Raw genomic sequence first — 26,297 nt, 5'->3', positions numbered from 1 at the left:
ATTCTCTCACAGGCTGACTCTTGCAAAATTATTTTTGTCTTCAAATTAAAAAAAAAAAATAAAGACTCCTAATCTGTAAAGCAAATGCATGTTGATAAAAGGGAAAGGAAGGGAGAGGAGATGTTTGCTATAGGTCCTTCATAGTAATTCTTATTACCCACAAAAGAAACACTGGCTTGCACTAGAGCAACAGGCACACACCTGCCATGTCCTGGGGAGTGCAGAGCCCTGCCCACTCTGCCCTCCTGCTCCTTCCAAACCTCTCTGGAGCATGACAAAGTGCCAGAAGATGAGGGGTGGGCACCTTCTCGTTTCAAACACCACCTGACACTGTGACAAATCACACTTAGGTGATGTTTCAATGGGAATCCTCGCTCTCCAGTGTGCCAGCACTGCAGCAGGAGTGCAGGACAAGCTGTGCAGCTCCAGCACTGCAGCACTGACCCCAGCACGCTGGGACAGAGCACAGAGCTGCCATGAAACCTCAGGAGGAAAAGGCAAACCAAACAACAGATGTATTGGTGTATGGTTCACCTCTTTAAACTATCCTTCAAGTGCTTTGCCCCCTCTGGGAAATACTTCTCCAAGTCTACATGCTGGAATCTGAAAAAACCAAATGAATTCTAAATGCTTCCAAAGCAGACACGAAACAAGCTGGGCCACAGCTCTTCCCTGCCTGCAGGGACAGTGAACACCACAAGAAGTCCCACCACACAGCACAGCCAGTGTCTGCAGGGACATCCCTCTGGGAGGAGCAAGGACTAAAAATAAATCAGGGTCTGTACAAGTGTAAAACCAAGAGCTATGGATACACATTGAAGCGTAATAACACCTAACAAATACCCCAGCTGGAAAGGGAAATCAGCCTCACACAATCTCACACCTGTTGGTGCAAGTGTTAAATGCCACAAAACCCGAAATCTCCACCCACCTTTGATCTGCAGTTCCCTCCTGACTGCTTTCACCAAAGCCAAGCGCGATGTTTACAGTACAGTGATTTCAAGATAGGCTCCACACGTGAGAGCAGAATGTTCATATGTGCAGGGCAGAGGAAATGAAACTCAGCACTCCGAGCCTAGAACAGCTGCTGACAGCAAGGTGTGTTCATTTGTGAGGTTCAGCAGCACATCAGGTTTCTAGCTGGCTACAGGAACATGGGTTTTACTCGCTCTGCAATACTTTATTTTTACAGTGCTGGATTAATTGCAGATTTTTTCATGGATATCTAAGATATTCAAGACGGGGCAGAGTCATCTCACAGAGAGATGATCTTGAAACCAGTTCTGACAGTACCATGGGACATACATCAGCAGGTTCACTGTCTGAATCATAACTTTTTTCAACTTTTATCAAGCTATTTGTTAGCAGCATCTCCTTATCTCTGTGCTTGCAAATCACTGAAGAACTGGAAGGCCATACCAGGACCAAATGAGAAGTGTAAGCCCATTGATACAGCCTGTATGTGTCAAGAGCCAAAGATGAAAACAGCTTTTTTCAAACCAACAGCTAACATTGCTATTGAAAGCACCATTTTGGTCTTTGCAATAGAGCAATACTCTCTAGGCATAGACCAGAAGAGGCTCTATCCAAATCAACTCATTTGAGAGACTACCTTAAATTACTCAGTGTTGCAGGTGTCACACACATGTGCCACCCCAGACCATGTATTTCACTTGTGCTTTTCCTATACTCCTAACCTCTGTCAGTTTAAAGCCATCCCCTCTCATCCAATCACTCCATGCCCTTCCAAGTCCCTCTCTTCAGGTACTGGAAGATGCTATACAGAAACATCTGGAGACTGCAGCACCATATTTCCAAGATGAAGCGTGACACTGTGGATGTCTATCAGAACACAGGCCTAAGAGAAGGACTGCCACAGGCAGAAATGTTCTGTCCTGACTTTATCTGGTCCTCAGAAGATACAAGCAGAGGTTAACTGCTGAGTACTCAATGGCAAGAGCCCTGGCAGGAAGAGTTTTAGTGACTGTGGGGCCTCCTCTAAGCGTATGCACACTGCAGTTCAGGAATAACAAGCAAATACTCCAGAACTGGGAAAGAACAGTCTGTACCCAAGAGTTTGCATGAGATCACTGCCAATAATCTATTGATGCTAAAAATAGCATTATAATATTAATGCAAAAATAACATTTTAAGCTTAGAGACATTATATGTAATGTGAGAATTTGGATTCTGCTCCAAATTCTGCTCTCTGTTGGACACACAGATTTTAATTCTCTGAACTCCACCTCTGGTATGTTTTATTAAAGTTTGTCAGACACAATGTATGCTCTTTGGTGTATTATCCACTTTATCTGCAGTGATTGAGGGTCTGGGGCTTAGGTACTCTGAGTTTGATTGAATTCAAAGTCCCATCTATCTCAGGAGGGAAAGCCTGGGTTTCTGCAGAGACTTTGCAATCTACTGAGGGAACCATGGAATAAATTGCTGCTGTCACCTACTACAGACCCAACAACAGCTGCTGCTGCTCGCTGCACCTAGCACAAACACAGAGAATTTGGAGGAACTTCCCAGCTGTCTGTAATGACAAATGGATTTTAATGACAGTCTGTTAACACTCTGAGGGTTTTGCAAGTACAACCCACAGCAGTTCAGCCAGACCCCAGGTAAGTTTACACACCTGCAGACTACCTCTCTTCATGTTTTGCTTGCCTTTATTTGCAAGACACATCTGTCACCTATACTTGCATCCAAACTAAGCATGTTCAAGCATAACATGCATTTGGGATTACCCAGGTCACAAATTCTCCTGTACTCTCAGGTACAGTTCTGTATCCTGCATGCTAAAGGCAGGAGGGTAAAGACAAAGACTATGGCTCCAATACTGGGCATGGGAAACCTCCAACAAGCCAGCCTTTCCCAGGGGGTCATCCCACTGCAGGATCAGAATACTGCAAAGCCATTAGGTACAACTGGCAGAGGGTCCCACTGTCCCTGGAGGGAGCTCCTCTGCCAACAATGTAGATTAGGCAATAGGACTGGCAATTTTTGCAGTACACAAAACAGCCAGCGCTGCTTTCAGAGAGAGAACCTAATGTGGATTTAAATCAGCAGAGACCTAGACTTGAGCAGACAGGGCTGTACCAGCTCTGCAGACACAAGGGCACACAGACTGAGGGATCCAACTCGAGGCACCCAAGGCAAGGGAAGAGCCCACACGGGGCAGGCAGGGACTGCTCCAGCATCCCCTGGCACAACTCTGTGGGGGCACAGTGCTGGGAAGGCTCCTTCTGCAGAGGCTTTGTAGGGAATGGAAAAGAAAACCCTAATCAGTTCACAAAGGCACACAATAGGAGCTTGCATTTATCTGCCAGAGGTGTTCATTGCACTGTGCAGAGCACTTCCTCCTGACAATAAGAAAATGCTCCTTTCTTAGGAAAAGTTATTCGCTGTACAATTTCTTTATCAATGAAGTCCTATAAATACTATACAGATGGATGGACCATGTGCAACCAAGCCCTGAATGGCAAATGTTCACACTTACAGTTTATCTGACAACTCATTTTCTTCCTAGCACGGAAGAATTTGCTGTTTTTCTGTACTGAGAACATATTCTCATATTCTTCCTCTGGCAAAGCTTGGTACCTCAAAGACACAGCAAAACAAAACAGAAACGTGCATAGAGCAACAACAAAACACACACATACTAAATATAAAGTATTGGACATGCTGGCCTTGAGAACCAGCTATAAATCAAACACCTGTACTATAAAAAAACTACATATTTTTCCTCCTTTTACACAGTAAAGCACCCAATTATTGACCTCCTGTGAAAATATGCAATGGCTGGGCAGTCATGCAGGATCACACACAGCTGAGGCCCCCAGAGCTGGGGCAGGCACTTGCTGCTTTGCTGGGGTGAGCTGTTCAGGATCCAAACCAGCTCACAGCTCCCAGAGGTGAGGAACAGCTTCAAAAATCTGCATCACATGTCAAAGCCTCAGAGACCTGGTCAGCTTACACAGGATCATCCATTTTATCTGTCCTGTGACTGAGAAGAATTTAAACAGAATTATAACAAGATAATTAAAACAAGTTTCTGTTCAGTATTAATCACAGCTGTGACATATTATTTTGTAGTGCTTGGTAATTATTTCAATAAGACACCTTCCAATTGCCAGAGGAGTCAGAGGATGGCATCTCTACACTTACATCTTTTTTTCCTACTTTTACCTTTGTGCATTTGTGTGCTGATGCTTAGTTGAAATCAAAACCTTTTGCATACAGAACTACAAACTTTGTCTCCTGTCCTACTACACTCACATCTGTCAAACTAAAACCACCACGTCTCTGCTTGAAGCCCCCAAGCAGCCACATGGATGCAGAGCAGACATCCCATTGTGCCATCAAAACAAACAAGAAATTGGGAACTTTAATTGAAGATGTGCTTGATGTGCCATGAGACCCCTGGAAAATGAGTGCTTTTGGCAGGTATGAACAGAAGCGAGGCCAAAGACAGCAGATGGAGGAAAGGCAGCAGATGTTAATGTAGTTATATTTTTCCATATGTTTTTCTGTTTTGCTGTAGTAAGTACATTGTCCCTTAATTGCCAGTGGCTGAAGACTTGGGAGAAACATTTTGTGAGAAATATATTATGTTACCTCATGCCTTTCATTAGAGAGAGAGATGCAAAAGGTGAAAATAGGTTTATTGACTTGCAAGCTGGCAAAGATGAAATATGTAATTGCTTCAAACACATTGCTTTCTGTTATGTAAAGGGAAAATGAGACAAAGCAATCATTTGGGTTAAAAGGGGGATTCTGATACTTGAAAAAAACATGAGTCCTTCAGGTTCAGCACTAACAGATACAGGCACAGCCAGCCCAAAACTATTGCAACACTTGGCATTTCAAAATGCAGAGAAACAGATGGACCACCACAAAGTGCACAGGGGACCCCTCAGTGGAACATCTGCATTGGTAAGTGATTGTTTGGAGGATTACTTTTCCCTTCCTTTCCAAAACTGTTGCCATCCACTTTTATTTTTCCTTAACACCAATTCCAGCAGTGTGATCCAAAACACTAGAAACAACATCGTAAAAACATAATTAATACAAGTTGCTTTTATCCCCTTTTACATACATACACTAAGGGAAGATGTTCTAGTTTGAAATCGAATAAAAACAGCTTCAAAACTTTGGCTGCTTTCCTCCAAACAGTTTTTCTGGTTTTTGCTAACATGTGACTAACTGACAGTGATTTAGATTAGGAAGGAAAATAATATTGCATCCCTCAAGAGACCAAACAGATTTGTTCCAGCTTAGCACAGTAACTGTACAAAAAGCCATACTGTATCAACAGTCATTTCAGATGCTCATCTGCTTATTAAAAACTTTGGAATACTGCTAGAGGGAGCTGTGAAAGCACACATCCATAGTGCTTCCAAAAGTGACCACTTTGTTTTCTGCTAGTTTAAACTTCTCAGAAAAGTTGGCACATTGACAGCACAGACCAGTCAAATGTATTCAATCTGTAACAGAACTTGATTTACAACCAGTAACTGCCCCCACTTCACACATTTTACTCAGTTTCAAATGACACTGAACCTCATTAGGATTCCATATTCAGGCACAAGCCCTGCTTTTGGCAAAGGTCCCTCCCAGTCTGATTCACCCAGGAACAGCAACTCTCACTGGGTTGGGGCAGATTTTTTTGTCTTTGGATACACATGCACATTTTACCAGTTCCCACCTCTGCTTTGCAGCAGCTTTAGCTCTGCCTGGGTGTGGGCAGTGGAACCCACCCCTGCATGATCCAGCACACTGCTCAGCTCCCAGGCTCTCAAAGGAGCATTCATCTGAGCATCTGTCCTGCAACACTAACCAGTGTTACTGAGCCTCCTGGATGCACTTCAGCAAAACCACATCTTCAAACAGAATTCACCACAAAACCAGGAAAGAGATGGAGGAGGACTGGCCTGACAGTGCAAAATGCAGCTCCCGAGGAAGCTCAGGAAAACCCTGGAGGTTTATTTTCCTACAGCTGCTCCCCTAGAGAAGGTGGATCTTAAAGAGTTAGATATGAAGGAGCTTACAAGGAAGTCAGTCTTCTTTCAAGGGAAAGTATTTAAGTGAGTTTTTATAATAATGTCTGTGCTTTGTGAGCCTTGAACAGAAGCCTCAGTTGAAAAGACATGGTAGAGCAGCAGCAGACACTGATTAATGCCACACAACTTCTTAGGGAGCTCAGCAGGTGGGGTCAAGAACTGATGAACCTACATGGTTGTTTTTCCTGATGGCTTACTCTGATACTGAAAGGAACATGTGAGATGTTCTGTGGTTTTATTTCTCACCAAATTGTACTGCTTCATTATTTGACAAAGGTGCCCCAAAGAGATAGTATGTAAACAAATAACACAAAGTAAGAACAGGGATAAAGCTCAATCATTTCCATGTTTAAACTGTGGACACAATAACCACACCAAATACCCATTACCAGCAAACTTTCATTTTTATTTTTTTACCTTCCCCTCTCAGTGACCTAACTCATAAAAAAAAATAACATGGTTCATCTGAACCGAATTCCTCAGCTTTCATCTCTATTTCTTTCATCCAGAATTCAGCCAGTATAGATTTTATATCTTCCAGAGCAGTAGTAAACATGTGAAATTGCTTCCTGGTGACTTGTTATTAACTAGATTCCAACTAAATTCACCAGGAGGCCTATTCCAACTCCAATCTAAACAATCTTGAGCAGCCCAGGGTGAAGTGCTGAGACACACAATACATCTCTGGCAGCTATAGAAATTAAATATAATCAGAATATGGATGGTAGAAACCAGAGACGCCCTCACACACAAACTAAAACATCCTTGTAAAATAGAGTCAGTTTAGAACAAAAGTATTCAGCCTTAATTAGGTAGAAAATCTATTTAGATGAATACAAGACAAAGAATAATAATGAACTTCAGGATTACATTTTGTTACTTGGAGGGAAAAAACAACACAAATAAATGGGAAATAATTGGACCTTATTTAATAGTCTCAGACTATCAGCCCAAACAACTATAATCATTAAAGACCCTGCAGTGATCTTCTACTGATAAATGTTGTTAAATCAGAATTACAATGCAACAAGCATGAAGAGCAAAGCCTATTAATATGAGCAACACTAAAAGAAATAGATTAATTCAAATCTTTTTTCACCAGCATCACAAGGAGTCTTTGAACCAAGCACATAGAAATGAAAGGTTTCCATGTTTCCTCTTGTTTTGGGTGAGACTGAAATATTAACACTTCCACACAGGTGATTACTACAGGGGCACTGCAGAGGAGCAGCACTTGCCCACTGCTGGATTCGTGCATGTGCTAAATACTGGTTTGTATCTTCACAGAAAGCTCTTCAGCAAGAACAGCAGTTACATTCATAAAAGAAAAACTGCAAAAACCAGAGGATTATTATGGGTTCTGCCACCTACCTCCTTAGCTACCCTGTCAACAGTTCAGCCTTCCTGAAAATTCAGCCTGGGACAAGCCTCAGCAAGGCTGGTCTGTGTGGTACTGCATTCTCAGTTCCTGCAAATTCACTCAGAACTATACAAATGAGAAGTTTTAACAATATGATGAAAAATGACAGAGTTCTGGGCAAAATAAAAATTTCTGACACCAAAAACTATGTGCCTTAAGTTCAAAAACATGTCATTTTATTGGCTCCAGCAAAGATTATGGAGAATATATGCATTAGGAAAAGACATGAAAAAGTTTTCTAGGAAACTGCCCTCCTCCCTTACCTGAATAGATACTGACTTTGGAGACCAAACCCCTTTTCTGTACTGTACTGAACACACTGACTGCATTTGAGCCAAACACCAAATTGCACAGTGCCAACTTCTTTAGCCACAGAGCAGCTTTCCTCTCATGCTGTAAGCACAGTGCTCTCAAAACAGTTATTTGTAATTACACTGCATTTAACAATGGTCATGTTTCCAGAACTCCAAACTTACAATTCTGGGCTCCCTGCACACACAGTCAGTGATCAGATCCCAGCACATCCACATGCTCAGCTGAAAGAACCAGCTGGACAGAGCAGCATAATGTTAACTTAGTCACTGCTCATAGACTATGCCATGCAGAAAAATCAAATCACAATATATTCCATTGTTTTAATGAACATCATTATGTTAGAACATAAAAATAATGGAAGGCAGAGAAACAGTGATGAAAAATGGCTCCTGCCTATCTAGACATTCTTTCTTGTGTTTTCCTAAAACCTTACTATTCTAAACCAGAAAAATAATGTAAAGTGACCTGGAAACTTCAAATTTGTATCTACAAATAGATATTGTGTGAATTTTGTCAGATTTATCACAGATTTTGGTAAGTTGTCTTCTATAACATCAGCACTAGTCCAAAACACGCTGTGAGGGAATGTAACATTGGCAATACCCAACAGTGGCATTATTTTCACATAATTGGAATTAAATGGACAGTGGAAGGATGATTGCAGGATGAGATTACTACCTTCGGCTTTCTAAACAGCTGCTCTTTAGATTTTTTTTCTGGATTTTGCAGCACTCATCAACTCTCACCAAGCACTGTGACAGGGTGAAAGGCAGAGACATGTTTCAGTTCCAGGGACAAGGTGTCAACGATGCCACACATTCAGAGGTGCTTTCTCTCATAGAACCAATGGGAAAATTCAATCTCTACTTTTATATCTCAAACCTGGTGTGTAGGACAGGATTTAGTCTTTTATACACTAGAGTTATCTTCCAGAAGCATATTTAATAATCTACAGCAAGCTTGGTGCACATACTACTACTGCAGTGCACTCTAATTTAGAAAGAAACTGTTTTGAGAATTTTCTGATTGCTGGAATATAGTTTCATTTGCAGAGACAGCAGAATGATAGCTCACACATCATGCCATGTATATCTTTCAAAACATGTATTTCTCATTAGTAATTTTACTATGCCAACCATTCCAAATATCAAAGTGACACCTGACAATTACAACGCTACATGTTCACCAACATAATAATAATGCTTCAGCAGAGTGATATTTGCAAGAGTTGGAAAGGAAGAAAATCTCTACCTAAAATCTCATGTAGGATGCATAAACTGCGGAGATGAGGGACTGCCAGAAATCAGCCTAAGGGAACTGTTGGTATTACAGATTTGAAGCTAACAGCTTCTAATCCAGGGTTTGTAAGGATGGATATCCACATGAAGCAACGCCAAGGAGAGACACACACACACTGAGTGCCTTTAGTGTACTGATGGGACAGAAGCACTGTCGTTTTGCACCTTTGGCCCTTTGGTTGTTTTCCATATATCCAAAAGACTTGGAGCATGCCATTTGGTGTGATGAGCAGCTGCCTCTCAGTGACAGATGCTGCCACGAAAGGTGCAAATTCAGCAAGTGTCACACTCCTGGTCCTGTGCAGGCTGCCTGGAAACCCACAGACACCTCCAGGTTTTCTGGAACAGCCCCTCGGGGTGCAGGTCACACACAATCCCCGTTCTGGAGGCCGGGATGTTTCGGGAGGAGCAGCACGGCAGAGATCCCACACGGCCTTTATGCAGCTCCAGGGCACAGCACTGTCTGCTCCAGCCCGAGCGGGCCAGAATACCAATGCAGCCCAGCAAAGATGGGAACTGCACACAGGAAGGAGGGAAAACCCCAGTGCCACAAAAGAAACAAAGGGCCGGAGATGAGCTGTGCCAGCAGGGACCGCGCTGGCGCTCGGGGCCAGGCACGCTGCGGGCTGTGCTCCATGGGCAGCACCAGCACTCACTGCAGGCACCCTGAGTGCTGCCCTTCCTCAGCTCTGTCACTGCAAAATGCTGCCCTTCCTCAGCTCTGTCAGTGTGACACTCTGCCCCTTCCTCAGCTCTGTCACTGCAAAATGCTGCCCTTCCTCAGCTCTGTCAGTGTGACATGCTGCCCTTCTTCAGCTCTGGCAGTGTGACACGCTGCCCCTTCCCCAGCTCTGCCAGTGTGACACACTGCCCCTTCTTCAGCTCTGCCAGTGTGACACACTGCCCCTTCCCCAGCTCTGCCAGTGTGACACGCTGCCCCTTCCCCAGCTCTGTCTGCCAGTGTGACACACTGCCCCTTCCCCAGTTCTGCCAGTGTGACACTCTGCCCCTTCCTCAGTTCTGCCAGTGTGACACTCTGCCCCTTCCTCAGTTCTGCCAGTGTGACACTCTGCCCCTTCCTCAGTTCTGCCAGTGTGACACGCTGCCCCTTCCCCAGCTCTGTCTGCCAGTGTGACACACTGCCCCTTCCTCAGCTCTGCCAGTGTGACACACTGCCCCTTCCCCAGCTCTGCCAGTGTGACACGCTGCCCCTTCCCCAGCTCTGTCAGTGTGACACGCTGCCCCTTCCCCAGCTCTGCCAGTGTGACACACTGCCCCTTCCCCAGCTCTGCCAGTGTGACACACTGCCCCTTCCCCAGCTCTGCCAGTGTGACACACTGCCCCTTCCCCAGCTCTGCCAGTGTGACACGCTGCCCCTTCCCCAGCTCTGTCAGTGTGACACACTGCCCCTTCCTCAGCTCTGTCAATGTGACACACTGCCCCTTCCCCAGTTCTGCCAGTGTGACACACTGCCCCTTCCCCAGCTCTGTCAGTGTGACACACTGCCCCTTCCTCAGCTCTGTCTGCCAGTGTGACACACTGCCCCTTCCTCAGCTCTGCCAGTGTGACATGCTGCCCCTTCCCCAGCTCCCCCAGTGTGACACGCTGCCCCTTCCCCAGCTCCCCCAGTATGACACGCTGCCCCTTCCTCAGCTCTGCCAGTGTGACACACTGCCCCTTCCCCAGCTCTGCCAGTGTGACACACTGCCCTTCCCCAGCTCTGTCAATGTGACACGCTCCCAGCACAGCAGCTCTGAAGCCTGCTGTAAATCCGCGTGTGCGAGGACGCGTTTCGCAGGGATGGACACCAAGAAGGAGCTGCTGTCTTCACTTAGTTCAATTCCTGCATGTCCTTCAGAGCAGCACCCTCATCAAGAAGAAACAAGCATCTCTGTCCATGGCCCGGATTCTCAGGTTATGCCCAAATAAATGTTATATTCTTCCAAAAGTACACCCTTGGAATGACTGGCAAGATGGGCTATTATTGGCACCTCGGATTGCTCAAGGAACTTAAAAAGGAGACTTGGGAATTTATTAGGCAACATTTTCTCCTTGCATTGAAATCTCCAAGATGATTAATGTCTTGGAAAGAGCAGTAAGATTGTTATCATCCTTAACTCTTTGACCAAAGGCATGAGCTGGGCTGCTTCCAGTAAACAAGTGGTTTGTGTTAATTTTATAGACGTGACTGAAACAAGTATATTAAGTATAATTACTTGAATTATTTTTTCCTTTTGCAGTTAGTGAATAAATGTGGGCTAGTTGGCCAAAAGCCCCCACTGACACAGAATACTGCAGCAAGACAGTAGTGGTTGAAAAACCCCTGTTCATCTTATCTGCCATCAATTGTCCACAGAGAGAGGGAATGACAATTGCAATGTTACACATCTATAAATACAAATTCCTCTGTTCTCTACAGCCAACAAAACTGTTCCCACACATGAGGGTATTACTTCAGTGCTGGTTGTACAAATAAGGTGAAATCCTGGTAGTTCCCACCCAGAAGCCAATGGACAGGAGAAAATCTTCCACTGCTGGCGAGCCACATCAGCCCCACAGGGATCCAGAAAATCCTGCTCACAAAATACACCCCAGTGCCTGAACTCAGAGCAAATCTACATGATGAGCTACAATTGCTTGCAATGCTAATTATTCTATGCAGTGCCCATATCCTAATGCAATCTCCTATAAAGAACCAATACTTTTTTACAACATAATTCCATTTATGTTGTGAACTGGCTGGCAATGAAATTTCTGAAGCTCTAAACCCATCAATGTTAAAAACTGTCTCCAAGTATGTTCAATGCAACAGGCTGCTGAGCAAGGAACAAAAAACAGCATGATATTGCATGGGGCAGGAAAATAAATTTACTTTCACTGCTCTTCCAGGCATTTGAAGGGGCAGAGCAGGGGAGAACGGTGAAATAAAAAATATCCACCACCAGAAAAAAACATGCATGAACTCTGATAAAAACAGTCTGAGCAAGGAAATTGCCTCCCCACTGCACTTAGGAATAAAACTGCAGATACACAGCTCAGTGCACAGGAAAAGGGCAGAGCCCAGAGTGCAAACTGAAAGGCAACTATCTGACATGAAAAATATAATTGACAAGTATTTGTAGGAAATGGTTTAACACCAGCCCTCCTGACTGTCAGCCTGACATTCATTAAGTGCAAAGAAAAATCTTTAAAAAGCAGCATTTAATTACTCACTGAATATTTTAATTGCTATTACAAAGCAGCTGTTTTTAATTACAGATCACATTCACACAAATATGATCTGATCCTGATCATTAGGCTTAACTGCAGTGATTTTGTTCAAAAACAATAGTATCTTTGTATTTAAAGTAAAATGTCATTACAAAGCCATGGGAAGTTCATCATTAATGTGCAAACAGCATAATCTTAATTTCCTCCTGCAGATACTGAACTGAGACCAATCATACAAGATTTTCCAGTATGTAAAATAACTGTCACTTTTCATTACAAAGAATATGAAGCAAAAGGAACACTGAAATAACGAGGCTGAAGCAATTTTCCAGATTTAGAAAAACCCATGCCACACTTTTTCTAAGAACTAAAGAGATTTTTTCAAGGGCTAAATTTTCCCAGGAATCCTGAAAACAAGATGTAATGTTCCTGTGTTCAGGGGTGAGTTCTGGGTTGGCAAGTAAGGCTGAAGTTGGCTGACTGCTCAACCCACCTCTCATGGAGATGATGGTACAAGCTCAAGTGTACAGCAGATATTATTTATTTAAGAAAAACTCACTGAAGATCAGTGGAATTGCCAGCAGTTAAAGATTTTAGTTCTTGATTATACAAAAATGATCAAGCAGACTTAATGACAAAATGTTCAAAGGCAAGAGTAAGGCCTTTGAAAGAGTAAGGCCTCAGAAAGAGGAATTACAGGGGAAGAAATCTTCAATAGTAACTTATGTCGAGCAAGTACAGACTTTGACATCAGCACACATGGATGTGAAGGAAGACAGCTTTCAGGAATGTTGAACAAAGGGCTCAGACCTCCAAGACCCTGAGCAATTTACAAAAATTGGGCAAGAAGTAAGGAAAACAAAGCAGCTTTCTAAAATATAAGTGTAAATGTATAGGTAGCAAAAGTTTTACATATTACTCAGGACATACATGGTATAAACAATGAAAAATAATGAGTTTGATGAATATTTAGATTATTCTCTAGAAATTATGGACAGTTTGAAGACATGAACTCTGGACTAAGTGTATTTGACACTTATTTTGCCTCAACCTCCTTCAGACTATAACTTCTGACCCCATCCTGAACCTTGCTGCTGGGCACCCATCCTGTCAGATGCCATCCATGGCAAATACAATGTGTTCTATGTCTGTCTTTTAACCTTATCTTTCAGCTTCTGCTTTGGTGCTCAATAGTTCACCTTTTGTCTGATTGCTGCCCTTGCTTGGGTTCCAGCCTTTGCAGAGCCGCAAACCTGTCAGACAAGGAACAAAAAACCCGTTTCTAATTAGATAAGGGAACACACAAACAGCCACGGGTCAGGTTCTGCCTGAAGTCAGGACAGCAGGTTTTGTGAAGTGCTGCCAAGATGAGTCAGGCTTCTTCCTCTACTGCCTTGCTGGTGAAAGCACATAAAACATCCCAAAACTTTTCAGTCTTAGAGCTCTAATACAGCTTCAGGCAAGGACCAAGGGCTGCAGTGTTTCTCCACCCTATCCATCCTGACCCTCCATCCACCTCAGCGAGGCTGCCCCTGCTCTGCTGGACTGGCACAGCTGTATCAACAGGGAGACCTCAATTCCTCAGCTTGGCCTGGCTCAGGAGCCCTGAGTGAGGTCAAAAAAGCCACCAGTATTTTCCAGTCCTTTGTCAGCAATGAAAGTCATTGAATAAAACTTCAAAGCCTCTCCTTAAAAACCACTGAGGTCAACATCTTACCTCTCCATTCTCAGTGAGACAACAAACTGGGATCAACAGTTTCCTTTCTTCTTCTCTTACTATTCTTTCTCAAGTTCCAGATAAAATGACATTTTCACAATGAGTTTAGTAGTTTAGAGCTAAAGGCTTATTCAAACTGGAAAATAACAGAAAACATGGGTTTGACATTTTTAGCAGTTAAGTCCCCAGGACACTGCTGCACTTCCATTGTTGTCAAAGTGCTGGAACAAGCTTCAAGATTGCACCATGCAAAGCTGAAACAAGGATGGGCTGAGGGCTCCTAGGGTTTTCCAAATCCATGAGCCTCATGTAGCAGCGTGCCCCAGAGACACCCACGGGAGCAACAGAGCTTCTCCCCCCAGCTACAGCCACATCAGATGAAGCTGCAGGTGATGGTCCACAGGGCACAGACTGACCCCACTGCCACAAGAGCACATTTAAGTGGTTCTGCAACCACAGCCATTGTGGCCATGACATTGCTGGTGGAGGCAAATCAAATGGAAGTCACTGGAAAGGCTTCAGTGTCCTAAACCAAAGGCAATGGGGAAGCCTGGTCTGTTGTGGCACTGCTGAGCCAGCACACCACAGCTACAAGGATTTGACAAGGTCTATCATGAATTTATTACCCCCACAGCACAGGGCAGGGCAGTTCATAATGTTCAAAGGAACATGGATTTTTTCCTATTACAAATAAAATGGGTTGAGGTTACGCTCCCTGCATGGTAGCACTGTCTCAGTGTTTACACTGAACATCTTTCACATGGTTTTATTACCCAGACTCCCCCTTACACATATGATGGTGCTCTTGGAAAGACAAGAAAGAGGTATTCAAATGTGCATGCAGACTGCATATATTGTTTAACAGGAATAATTTAATGTGTGTAAAATGAATAGTTAACCAAGCAATTCACAGTCAGCATAAAGCTACTCCAATACAAAAACTTTCTGTCTGTCTAAAATCTGGCTTATGTTATCAGAGAAAACAAATAAAAATGGATCCCTTGTTCCTTTTCCAGACATTTCAATCAATTTTTTGGCTCCCTGAAACTCTCTGCCTGTCCTGCTGGTAATGACCTTCATCCAGGAGACAGGGCATGGAAGAGCCCTGAGTGTTTTCACAACTTTCTGCCTTCCTTTAATTTGCCATCTCTGACATCAACAGTCCCAAGTCTCTCTTGAATTATCACTCCTCAAACAAGCTCATATTGACACTGGAGATCTGCCTCCTACTTTTCAAGTACCATTAAAGTCCTTATGAAGATGCACACAAAATGGAAATATTTATAAAACTGTGAAACTGAAATATGCTACATATGCTGAAGACTAAAGTAAAAACAGCAGATGTCATCATTATGTGTACTTATTATATATTTACATTTTATATATAATTTGCATATTACACACTTCCTGATTTTTTTTTTTTTTCAAATATCAACACACATATTAAATAGCTTTTTAAACAAAAGCCTGGAAAAACCCTGTCTTCTCTGCATCCTCATAAATTTGCAACATCTCTAATGAAGATCTGTTTTGCAACAAAGTAAGCAAAGGAGTGGGTGGAAGGAAAAAGCCTTTTTTGACAGGCATCCTCTTTGCTGATCCAGTTAAAGGAAGCTGGAAATTCAGACAAGTGGTTAAAATGTTAAAAAAATTCCATGTTTTGCAATGGCAACAGATAAAGCTGCTGATGTGGCACCCTCCCAGTGCTAAGAATTGCAAGGTTTGTGATTGGAAGCTTTTCCTGCCCAGTGAAATTTTAGGTGCTAAGCCACAGAGCAGCAACTCCTGCTGTTTGCTCAGAAAAGGTTAAGGGAACAAAGGAAAAATCAGCACGTTTGCTTCATCTGACACTCACTCAATCCAGGGTGACTCACGGCTGCTGACAAAGCCTGGGCTCCAGAGCAAGCCTAAGGCTTTTTGGTCTCATTTTTTTAATTTCTAAGTGAGAATAGCTGCAATTACCATGCAGTTGACACTCATCCCACTAAAACCAGTATGTGCATAAAACAGCTAATGAAACAAATAAATCAGAGCTGGGTGAGAGCTGGTTATGGGAGCGGTTCTGTGCAGCCTGCACAGCCCTGCAGCAGCTCTGGAGCAAGCAGCTCCCGTGGTTTTCCAGCAGAAGTTGTTTGTGTCCTTAGCACAGGGAACTGCCCTGGACACAGACACAGGTCACTGTGAGGCTGAGGTGCACCAGTGTGGGAGCACAGCACTGTGTAAGCAGAACAATCGTGAAGAAGTACAGATATAACTAAGCAGGGCTGACCCACAGTACTGTGAGAACTCAAAAATCAATGATAATAGGTGAGAGAGCTGTCCAGACCTGTAAGTGAAACAGAGGCATTTTCCATGGGAAAACTGCAGCTCACCTAAAGCAAAACAGGAGGCAGCAAATTCAGTTCGCAGATTCAGCAAATTCAGAGGGAGAAAACAAGGATGATTTATCTCTGTGTTCTTGCTGCAATCTGTGGCCAGCTTTCACTAAAATGCAATGTGTCTAATGCTTACACAGCATCTTCCATCCTAACACTCCACGACACACAGCTCCATTGAAATATTGGACACTTCAGTATCAGCACAAGCAATAAGTATTTTCCACTGAAAAATTAAAACAAAGTATCTTCCTGAACTGCTTCAGAAAGCTGTGGACAAATATCCCACATAAGCATCAAAACAGGACTCCTTTAACCAACATTTCCTTTCTAAAAAATCTAAACAAAATCTCATCTGGGTTGACAGTTCATTTTACATAAGGGAGGCTTCAGCACCAACTCACAAAGTCTATATATGAGAATGTGTGCCAAAATTAAATTTAGATAAGTCATGAAGTCTTTCTGACAGAGTTCTGGCAGCTGCCAGTTCGTGTTTCACTGATTTTATAGGTCAAATAATAGACATTCTGATGTCAGACATTCGAGTACATGATCATTAAGCAATACTTTAGCAAATCCAGAAGAGCTTAGAAGCTCCCCATATGGTCCACAGCTGATTTTAGCCACCAGTAAAGCAACTGTATGTTGCTATAATAAGAGATGCAAGTGCTGCACTCAGATGACACCATTAATTTACAAACTACTGAGCAGCAAGCAGGCCCTGCTATCCTGATTGTTCATCTGCAGCAAAGAGTGACTTGTCAAGTGAGCCACACTGGTTATTCAATGACATACACACTGGGACATGGCATACAAACCATGCAGCTTTTCCACACTGCGTGGCCATCACTGAATTGTTGTGGTCTGTACTGCTGCTCACAGCCACGTTGATGCCATGACCATTTTTTGCTTTTTCTCTTATATACCTTTTATGTATTCTCAGCACCCTTAGCATGCATACTTATAATTCCTTAAGTCTGATAACTTAACATAGTCTTGGTATTCTGTTAGACCAAAAGACCAAACATCCCAAAGGCCTCGCAGCTGCAGGCTGGAAAACTCTTTGCTATCTTAAGAAACCAAGGTCCCCTCTACAATACATCCTGTAAACTAAGATTAAGTCCATCTAAAGAAGAATATTTCAAAATAGAAAAATATCAGGCTATTCATTCAAGCCTCTCATTGAGATGTCTTTGTTAGATATGCTAATTTGCAAGGTCTATAAAATTGTATACATAATCTACCATGGGTGTGCATTTCGATGTATTCCACCTTGGCAAAGTGTTGTACATAAAGATCCTTATTAAATACCAAAATAGCAACCCTTTATCTTTAACTGGGTCTAACTCTTAATTTTAGAATCAAGGAAAAGGCATCAACTTGAAGAAACAGAAAACCAAACATAGAGAAGTGACAGAAGGTAGAAACATGAGAGAGAAGAACACAGGGAGATGGTGTTTGTCTCAGGGCCTCAATCAGACAATTTCAGATGAGTCTGAAGTCTCTGCAGTTGCCATCCCATGAAGGGCAGCTCACACTGTACTGCAGTTCTGTACTCACTGCCAGCACTGCCCCAAAGAGAGGGAGCTCACACAGCTGCACTGCCCAGCACACACACACCAGTTCAGTGGGCAGCAGAGGGACACATCCCTCCCATGCTGGGCTCAGCAGCTGTGCCAGGCTGGCTGGGTGTCACAGCACACGTACAGCTCACTGCAGCCCAGCACCACACAGCCCATGCTCTCTGCACACCTGAGCCCAACTGGGAGCTGCTCCCTTCAGGCACTCCTTCCTCAGCTCCAGACACCTGCACACCAGCTGTCCCCTCTGCCTTTGACCCCACAAAGCAGTGAGCACAGCAGCCTCACCACACACCTCCCAGGGAACTGCTGGCACACTTCAGGAGCTGCACATTGCCCCGGTACCAACAGAGACCATGGGATGCCACACTTCCCTCAGGTAAAGAACAGGGAACTCCTCTATTTCCCTACGTGGTTAGGATGGGTAAAACAGAAAATAGTATCAAAATTTGGTATATTCCAGGAATTATCTATATGCCTCATTAATATTATTCTCTTCACCTGATAACCTCCTAGCAGCTGTTACAAAAAGCAGATGGACAGGAACATATTAACTTCTCAATTCCTATCTCCCACCATAATCCTTGTCCGGTTGTTTTTCTTTGTTCAGATTTTCTTTAGGAAATGTGAATCATTTAAGATGTGTAATCTGATATGTAAGAACAATGACACAAATTGGAAGATAACTGAGACAAGCCACACAATTGTATTTACACATGGCTCTGAACTTTTGTCCCCATTTGAAGGAGCACAAGGGCTCATTTAGAGCTAACAAATGACAATATTTTCTTTTGCATCTCCTGGGTTTTTAACAAATCAGCTGTTGCAAGAATGCCTTTTAACTCCACACAGGGAATTGTTTCATATGAAGAAGTTTCCTAAAACAGAAAAAGAATTAACCAAATCAAGGACCCAAGCAGGTCCTAATACATACTGAATTTTAACAATCTATGAGATATGTACCCCCTAAACACCCTCTACCTTATTCACATAAATATTTACACACAGGATGATGGTCAAGGCTACAAAATTACGTACAAAGCCATGGAGGAGATATATGTAGCACATAACTGCTAATTATCCCGTAAAGTAGGAGGGATGTGGGAAAACCTGGAGGAGAGAAGATTGCTCACATAATTTCTCCTGGTTAATATCTTTGACTAAATGAAATTACATGCTATTGTGACTCTTAACAGTATTGCTCTGAACAGAGCCACAGCCACAAAGGCACCTTTCTGTGGTGCCAGGAGGAGCCTGACACAACCTGCGGGCTCAGCACCTGCACATGTCCACAGGCTCTGCCTTTTCCAGATCCTCAGCAAACCTACAGCTTATACACAAACTATAAAGACTCTTACAAGATTTCCCTGAAATTAATTTAATGGTTTTTTCAAACAATAAGATAAATGAGAAACAGACTTATTTTTTTTAAATCCCACTATGATTAGCAGGAAGACATCAATAAAATTATAACCAAAAAGTATTTTCTTCCAGCCTTACTTTAAGTGAAATAAAGACCACCAGGAAAATGAAGATCACTTTTTTTAATTCTAAAGCTCTGGGATTCACTGTATCTGCCTTTCACCCTTACTAGAAGGCCAGAAAAGACATCATGAAGTGATACATCCAATGGATAATATGCTGAGTAATGACAGTTTATAACTCTAGCTAAAGAACTTTACTTTCATACTAAGGCCATGCAGGCTATAAAATATGAATTAATTGCTGTATCCTGCAGTTAACCATTCTGCCAATTTTACCTCACCCTTTCTTTTTCACTTGTTTCGAAACACTTTGTAGCCAATATTTTGAGCAGAGAAAAACCTGAAACTGTGACCCAAGACAGCCAAAATTGCAACCACCACCACGTGATAGCAAAGGAGGCAAGAGGGCAATCTGAATTTTGAGATTTTAAGACCTGGGATGTCATTGTGGCTGAAGTACAAACACAGAGCAGATCAGTGCAAACATGTTCAGAATTGAAAGAAACACCTTTTGCTGTTAGTGGCAAACCAAAGACCAAAACGATTTCCTTTGGTACAGTATACTTTTTTGACTCAACTGAAAAACTACGCTCACTGCTAATTTTTAAATGTATTTTTAGTACAGAAGAGGAATTCTTTCAGAGATGCACCTTGGAGATTGTGTTCAGGATGCTGTTTTTTCCTGCAGAACACCGTGACTGTCACGCAGCTGCTGAAAGGGCGCCCTGTGCGCAGCTGCGGCCGCGGTGCCATCGCTACCCTGCCCACGCTCCCTGGGCAGCCCTGGCTGCACAAAAAGGGGCTGTGCAGGAGCACAGAGGAGCTTTCAGTGCCCAGCAGGGCTCCTGCACGCACTGTGGCCACAGCAGCGCCCGGCTCAGCCACCTCGGCACTGCTGGAGCCTTGGTGGGAGGGGAACGAGCCCCAAACTCAGCCCAGCTCCAAGAATTACCAGTTCTGTTACTGTCCCCTGGAGCTGCAAGAAAACAATCTCACCATGAGCCCTTTCAGGGGAATTTCTCAGGGTAATTCTCTGAAATTTCACGATTATAAGCCGCACCATTTTGACTAAAATTTTGGTCCGAACCTGAAGTGCGGCTTATAATCAGGTGTGGCTTATATATGGACAAAGAAGGAAAAGTTGCTGTTTTAGTTTGGAGGACAGGTGTCTGCTGAGAAAGGCAGGAGCTTCTCTTTGAAATGGAGAATGTAAACCCCCTGCCTCCAAATTATTATCATTTTGAAATCAAGCGGCTCTCAGGCAAAGATATGGGAATTAGGAATAACAGTTCTTTTCTAGGGAATTAAAATAGAAATACAGCACCACAAAGAAACAAACTCCAAATCCTGACAAAGTCAGAGTACAATCTGACACCCCATCAGTCAGGCAGGGTGTTGGCAGCAGTCCCATTCCATGGTGGCTGCATCCTCCTGCAGTGACAGATGTGGCTCAGTTGGAGCAGTGCTCCTGTACAAGGTGCAGTTTCCCTCCGGAGCTCCAGTGGTGATGTGGAGAAATCCGGTTTTCCTCTGGAGTCCAGTGGAGAAAGGGGCTCCCTTAGTGTCCCAAAACCTCTGTTTTTATCTTGGTAAGAACTGTTGGGCTCTTCCTCCTGGCTGGAGCAACTTCCAATGGGATGCAGTAATTTTATCAGTCCCACAGTGGGACTCAATGGTCATTAGCAGAAAATGACTGGCTGGAGGAAGGATGGGTTGTGAAAAGATAAAGAACAATGCCCTGCCTGGTTTCAATGGATGCCCATCAGCAGAATATCTGCCGTTGAGATAAGGATCACTGCCCCCACCCTCAACAGATGGTGATAGAACAGATACCTTTTATCACACTCTGGATTGTAACGTGTGGCTTATAATCAGGTGCAGCTTATGTATGGACAAAGAATGAAAAGTTGCTGGCACCCAGAAGTGCGGCTTATACTCAGTGCGGCTTATAATCGTGAAATTACTGTAGCTTGTTTCCATAGAAGACCTCAACATCCCTTGATTGCTCCTGCAATAATTCAGGAATTCAAATAACAATTCAGTAGTTACGTTTAGAAAATCAAATAACCTACAGAAAAACACCGCACACAAACAAACAGAAGTCAAAAAACCCCACCCAAATGAGGCCCTCTGTGTCAGGGCAGATGTACAGTCAGTAAATCAAAGAATTTCTATTGCAAAATAAAGAACTGAGTTAAAACCAGAAAAATGCTTGGATGGAGTAAATTGATTTCATTTTCCCCTATCTTTTACAGGCAGCAATGGTGAGAGAAAGAGAAGAAGGTTAAAATTTTCCTGGTCCTGCCAGGTGGGCTCACAGGCTCTTGCTCCACCTGGGAGCCTCTGGGCCCTCAGGCACTTCAGATTTGTGCCTGCTTTACTCATCATACACACCAAACATTTTGGGGTATCTCGTGAAACAAAACCACTACAGATCACTCTGACAGCTTGAATCCCACAGATGTAAGGCCAAATGATATTTATTAGGGAAGACTCTTGTGCATTGTGTAGCTGCAGGAGCTCTCTGTACTGGAAGGGGTGGGGTGTGTCTGCGCTGAGACAGGACCTGGCTCTGGGGCTGATGAAATCATCTCTTCCACACCCTCAGCTCATGGCAGCCCACAACTAAATAACAAGAAAAGTGATGACTGCTTAAGTAAAAACCAGAATATTACCTTTTTAACCAGCTCCAAAGGAGCTCCACAGCAAGACACACATATGTGAGATTCAAAATAAATCTACTTCAGTTCTAATGCAGTTTTATCTCTAAAGAGAAGTTCTGCTGGTTGACACAGTTGGTACAGCCTGAACTTAACAGTCTAAAGAAAGCAGTTCTCTGGAGTCCCTAAGGATTAGTGGAGACAAATTATAATGAGCACATCAGTGGCATAATTGCACAGGAACCCGAGAAGCAAAGAACAGAAAGTTTCATGTTCTTTATTGCTAACTGAAAATCTTAAATAATAACAGTTGTAAAACATTCGGCAGCCAATTACTGCACTTGGCTTGTTTCTAGATGCAAGATTAGACAATGAGAATTTCCAGGAGCAGCTGCAAAGGCTGCTGGAGCTGCTGCAAGGATGGTACATCCTCCCCTTGGCCCAAACATGGATTGGCCATGGCTGACAGCTGCAGGAGAACCTCCACAACAGCACTGATGCACTCAGTGCATGGTAGTTATTTATTTAAATTCAGGTTCAGAAACTCAAGACAGGATTATACAAGTGCAATAACACTGCAGGTGATTTTTCCTATTTTTCCAACCCTAAAGCAGGTTTTACAGTCCTGCTGTTTATAGGCACTGCTGGTGAGACAGAGAGATTAGAATTAATTATTCACATGTGTGTATTTAAAATCTACAGGTAGTATCAGTCCACCACTCCAAGGTAATTTCCAAGCTGTCTCAGAAGGGTAGATAAATGCTGGAGAGCACTTACTGTCACAGAGGGACATGTGGCAGGATTTGCCTCCTGCTTCCCCAAAGATGGGCAATTCCTCAAACCCACTTGAGCGCAGGCCAGTGCTGCCAGCAGCAAACCTGCCAGCAGCAAAGCTGCCAGCTGGCCTCCTCCTTCCCCTTCTTTTGGGCAACTTTGGCTTCAGTTTCTGGAAGCACTCTGCAGAATTTGAATGTACAGAATCAATGTACATTTGTAACAATGAGATCATTTATGCTACCTCAGAATGTATCTGTGTCTGATAGGTTAAGTGTTTGTAAAGCTAATGATCCCTTAACTGCACAATGGCACTCTGGTGTTCTCTATTCATTCCCATCAGACATTTCAGGGCTTGGATTAATGTAAAACTCTGATGCTGCCGTGTTCTCTGTATCTACCTTCAAATTCCCTATTCTCAGCTCATCCAGTGGTATTTGAGCTCACTCACTCTCCCAACTTTGTTTTGCTGTTTTCATTACATTTCCTGAAATGTCAAGTCAAGGAAATGCTGCAACCATTTTTACTTCTAGAGAAATCAGAGACTGACAGTGGAGGAAGGCAACTTAATAATTAACACAGCTCCACAAGGCTTTTGTGCAGAGAACTTCATATATTTGGCATTCTCTTGTGGGAATTCAGAACAGCATGAACATACTGTCAGAAGCAGTAAAATAAAAAAGTTGGTTCCATTTCCTGTGATTGCAGGGCTGGTGGGAAGACATCCTGATTCACAAGGCCTGGCTCAGTCACTGGTTCCAGCACACTGCCAGAAACTGCACACAGCAACCCAAGGGGTGCAGCAGGGCACACATGCACCGCAATCTCAAAATTCCTCTGCTCTGAAATCCTCTGCTTTTATGTGTGGAAGCACTAACACTAGCCCAGCTTACTTATGCTGATTTAAGGAAATCTTTATGGGATTACACCTCAGCATCAATACAAATGGTCACCTAATTAATGGCTAGTTCAGCTTCCTCCTGTGACTGATGGAAAGCAGTTACTGCTTCTTGCAGAGAAACCAGACTTAATTCTCCAGCCTTTTCCATCTTATATTGATTCAATTCTTCTGATTTCAATACTTTAGCCAGCCTAGATTGTTTATACCTCTTACAGTGTAAGGAAGTGTCCCAGGGCTGCCTACACTGTACAAGACCTAGCTGTGTTCTGGCTCATAACCAGGTTTAATCCTCTACATGAAATGAAACAGCAGCAGAATTCTGCTGGTAGATTGTGCTGGTAGTGAAGTTCAGCTGGACAGATGGACTGTCTGGGGGAGAAATGATCCTCTGCACAACAGCAATGGTCACACATGGTGCAGTTTGTCATATTCATACTGAAAACCAGCCAGCATCATGAAAGACAATCACACATTTTCCCTAAATAGCCTGAGGTTTTGTACCACCCTGAAAAGAAAATACAACAATCCATGAAAAATATGGGAAAATTGTGTCACCACTCTGTAGTATTTAGCTTTCAGGCCTTCCCAGGTACAGACCTACTTCAGTGGATCAATTTTAATGCTGTTACTGCAAAGCAAAGAGTGAAATTATCACTAAATTGAATCTCTCAAGTACTGCTTTTGATAGAACAAATGTGGTTATGTGTCTCTGAGGTCACTGGGATCACGTATGGTTATTCTTTCTACTTTTAATCAGGTCTACTGAAAAGTGAAAAATTATAGATAAACTGCTGAGAAACAAATAGCATCTTTCTTCTCTCCTTCCATATGTATATTACAGGCAGAAAGACCAGGAGAGCTGTATAAAGCCAAGCCTGTTTAATCAGTGTTTTGCTGTGGGCAGTTTCACATTTCGGTAATATCCAGCTTCACAACACTGAGCACTGGCACAGTGGCTTCCCCAAAAAAACTCAGTTGAGTGCATAGGTAGTTTTTGTTGTTCAAACAATGTATCTCCAAATGAATAATCTAATAAATACACTTAGATTTTAGTTGAGTTGTTTTCCCATTGGACAAATACCTGATGCTTCAGTGGTTTAACAGAACTGGATTTCTACTGTAAACCAGCATGAATTCTTTTGCAGTGCTATTCAAACAAAGCATCAGAAGTATTAATCTGATGCTTCAAAAAATATGGAGAACACTTCAGATAACCTCAAACCACTGAATAAAAGAACTGCCATTTTTTCAGTTTCATTGACAAGAAAATTGATAATTTTTTTTACACTTGCAAACTAGAGTAATTTTGATACACACTGAGTAATCTGATGCAGAGATAAGCTCACTTCTGTTCTTTCATCAGCTCACCCATCATTTACAGTTGTTTTTCTGGACTGAGTAATTTTTTTTTTTGTCCCAAGCACTGGGTTTAGACTCAGGAAATATGGGTTTAGGTGCAACAAAACCTTATTTCTCTGCTCTCCTAATGAGGGTAACATCACCTCACTTCATGGAACTTAAGCAAGCACAAACTCCCAAGCCCTGGAGCATTGCTGGGTGTGTGCCCAGGGGAAGCCTCTCCCAGCTCTGTGCCACACCTGCACTCAGACACCCAGAACCTGAGCCCATGCTGCCAGTTCTGCTGCTGACAGTGGGGCACAGTGGGTCTGGAATGGCAGCAGAAGACATAAAAGGTTTTATCAATTACTTCACAAAAACATAGCACCAGCCAAAATATTCACATTTCCACAGTCTGTGACTACAGCCATTACTACAGCAATTACATTCCTCTGGAAGTGCTCATTTTACACTCACAAATGCTCACTTTAGACTGCATGACCTAACTTAAATCTGCATTTTCCAAGAGCATTATTCCTACTTTTCCCACATGCATTGATACTTAAAGCCAAATTTACAAAGGTATTTAGGGACTTAGAAGTAATAACTGGTACTTTAGCAGGTAGTTCAACACCATCAAAGCAGGCATGGGAATTTACTTCTATGTCATGAAGTACTTTTCCTGCATTTTTACATGTGTATGCATCATCATCCATTCTGAAACAGATCTAACACATATGCTTATGCAGAAATGTTCTTTGCAAAGTAAAATTCCCCTCTACAGATGCACCACTGCAGAGGAGCTTTGAACCTTAGAATAAAAATCATTGTTAAACTTCAATTTAAAAATGTCTCTTTGGGGAATATTCTGCAATTTCCCCATATCTAACAATGTAACTGTTTAGCACGAGGGTACAAATGACCCTCTCCTTAAAATCTGATGGGCACTGAACTTAATGGCAGCAAAGATTATTGTTAAGCTGGTATCAGAGCTTCACACAGGACAGAGCCTCTGAAAGATCTCCAAAGGCTTCTCTGCAACAGAGATGGTTTTTTTAGTGTTTTCCCCAAAACTGGGCAGTAAAGCCACCCCAGAAGAATGGTTATGAACCAACTTTACAAAGCAATCTGCACTTCATGGTAACTGCTCTTTATCATTT

General features: G+C 42.9%; 1 protein-coding gene across 4 annotated transcripts in view; it reads right to left on the bottom strand.

The window, feature by feature from the left end:
* XYLT1 (xylosyltransferase 1) overlaps positions 1 to 26,297 on the bottom strand; it is a 178,009-nt gene that overhangs the window by 94,159 nt on the left and 57,553 nt on the right. The window lies entirely within an intron of this gene.

The sequence above is a fragment of the Catharus ustulatus genome, chromosome 16 (assembly GCF_009819885.2).
Source record: "Catharus ustulatus isolate bCatUst1 chromosome 16, bCatUst1.pri.v2, whole genome shotgun sequence".
Taxonomy (NCBI): Eukaryota; Metazoa; Chordata; class Aves; order Passeriformes; family Turdidae; genus Catharus; species Catharus ustulatus.
The sequence above is the reverse complement of the archived record's forward strand: the minus strand, read 5'-3'. Positions and strand labels throughout refer to the sequence as shown.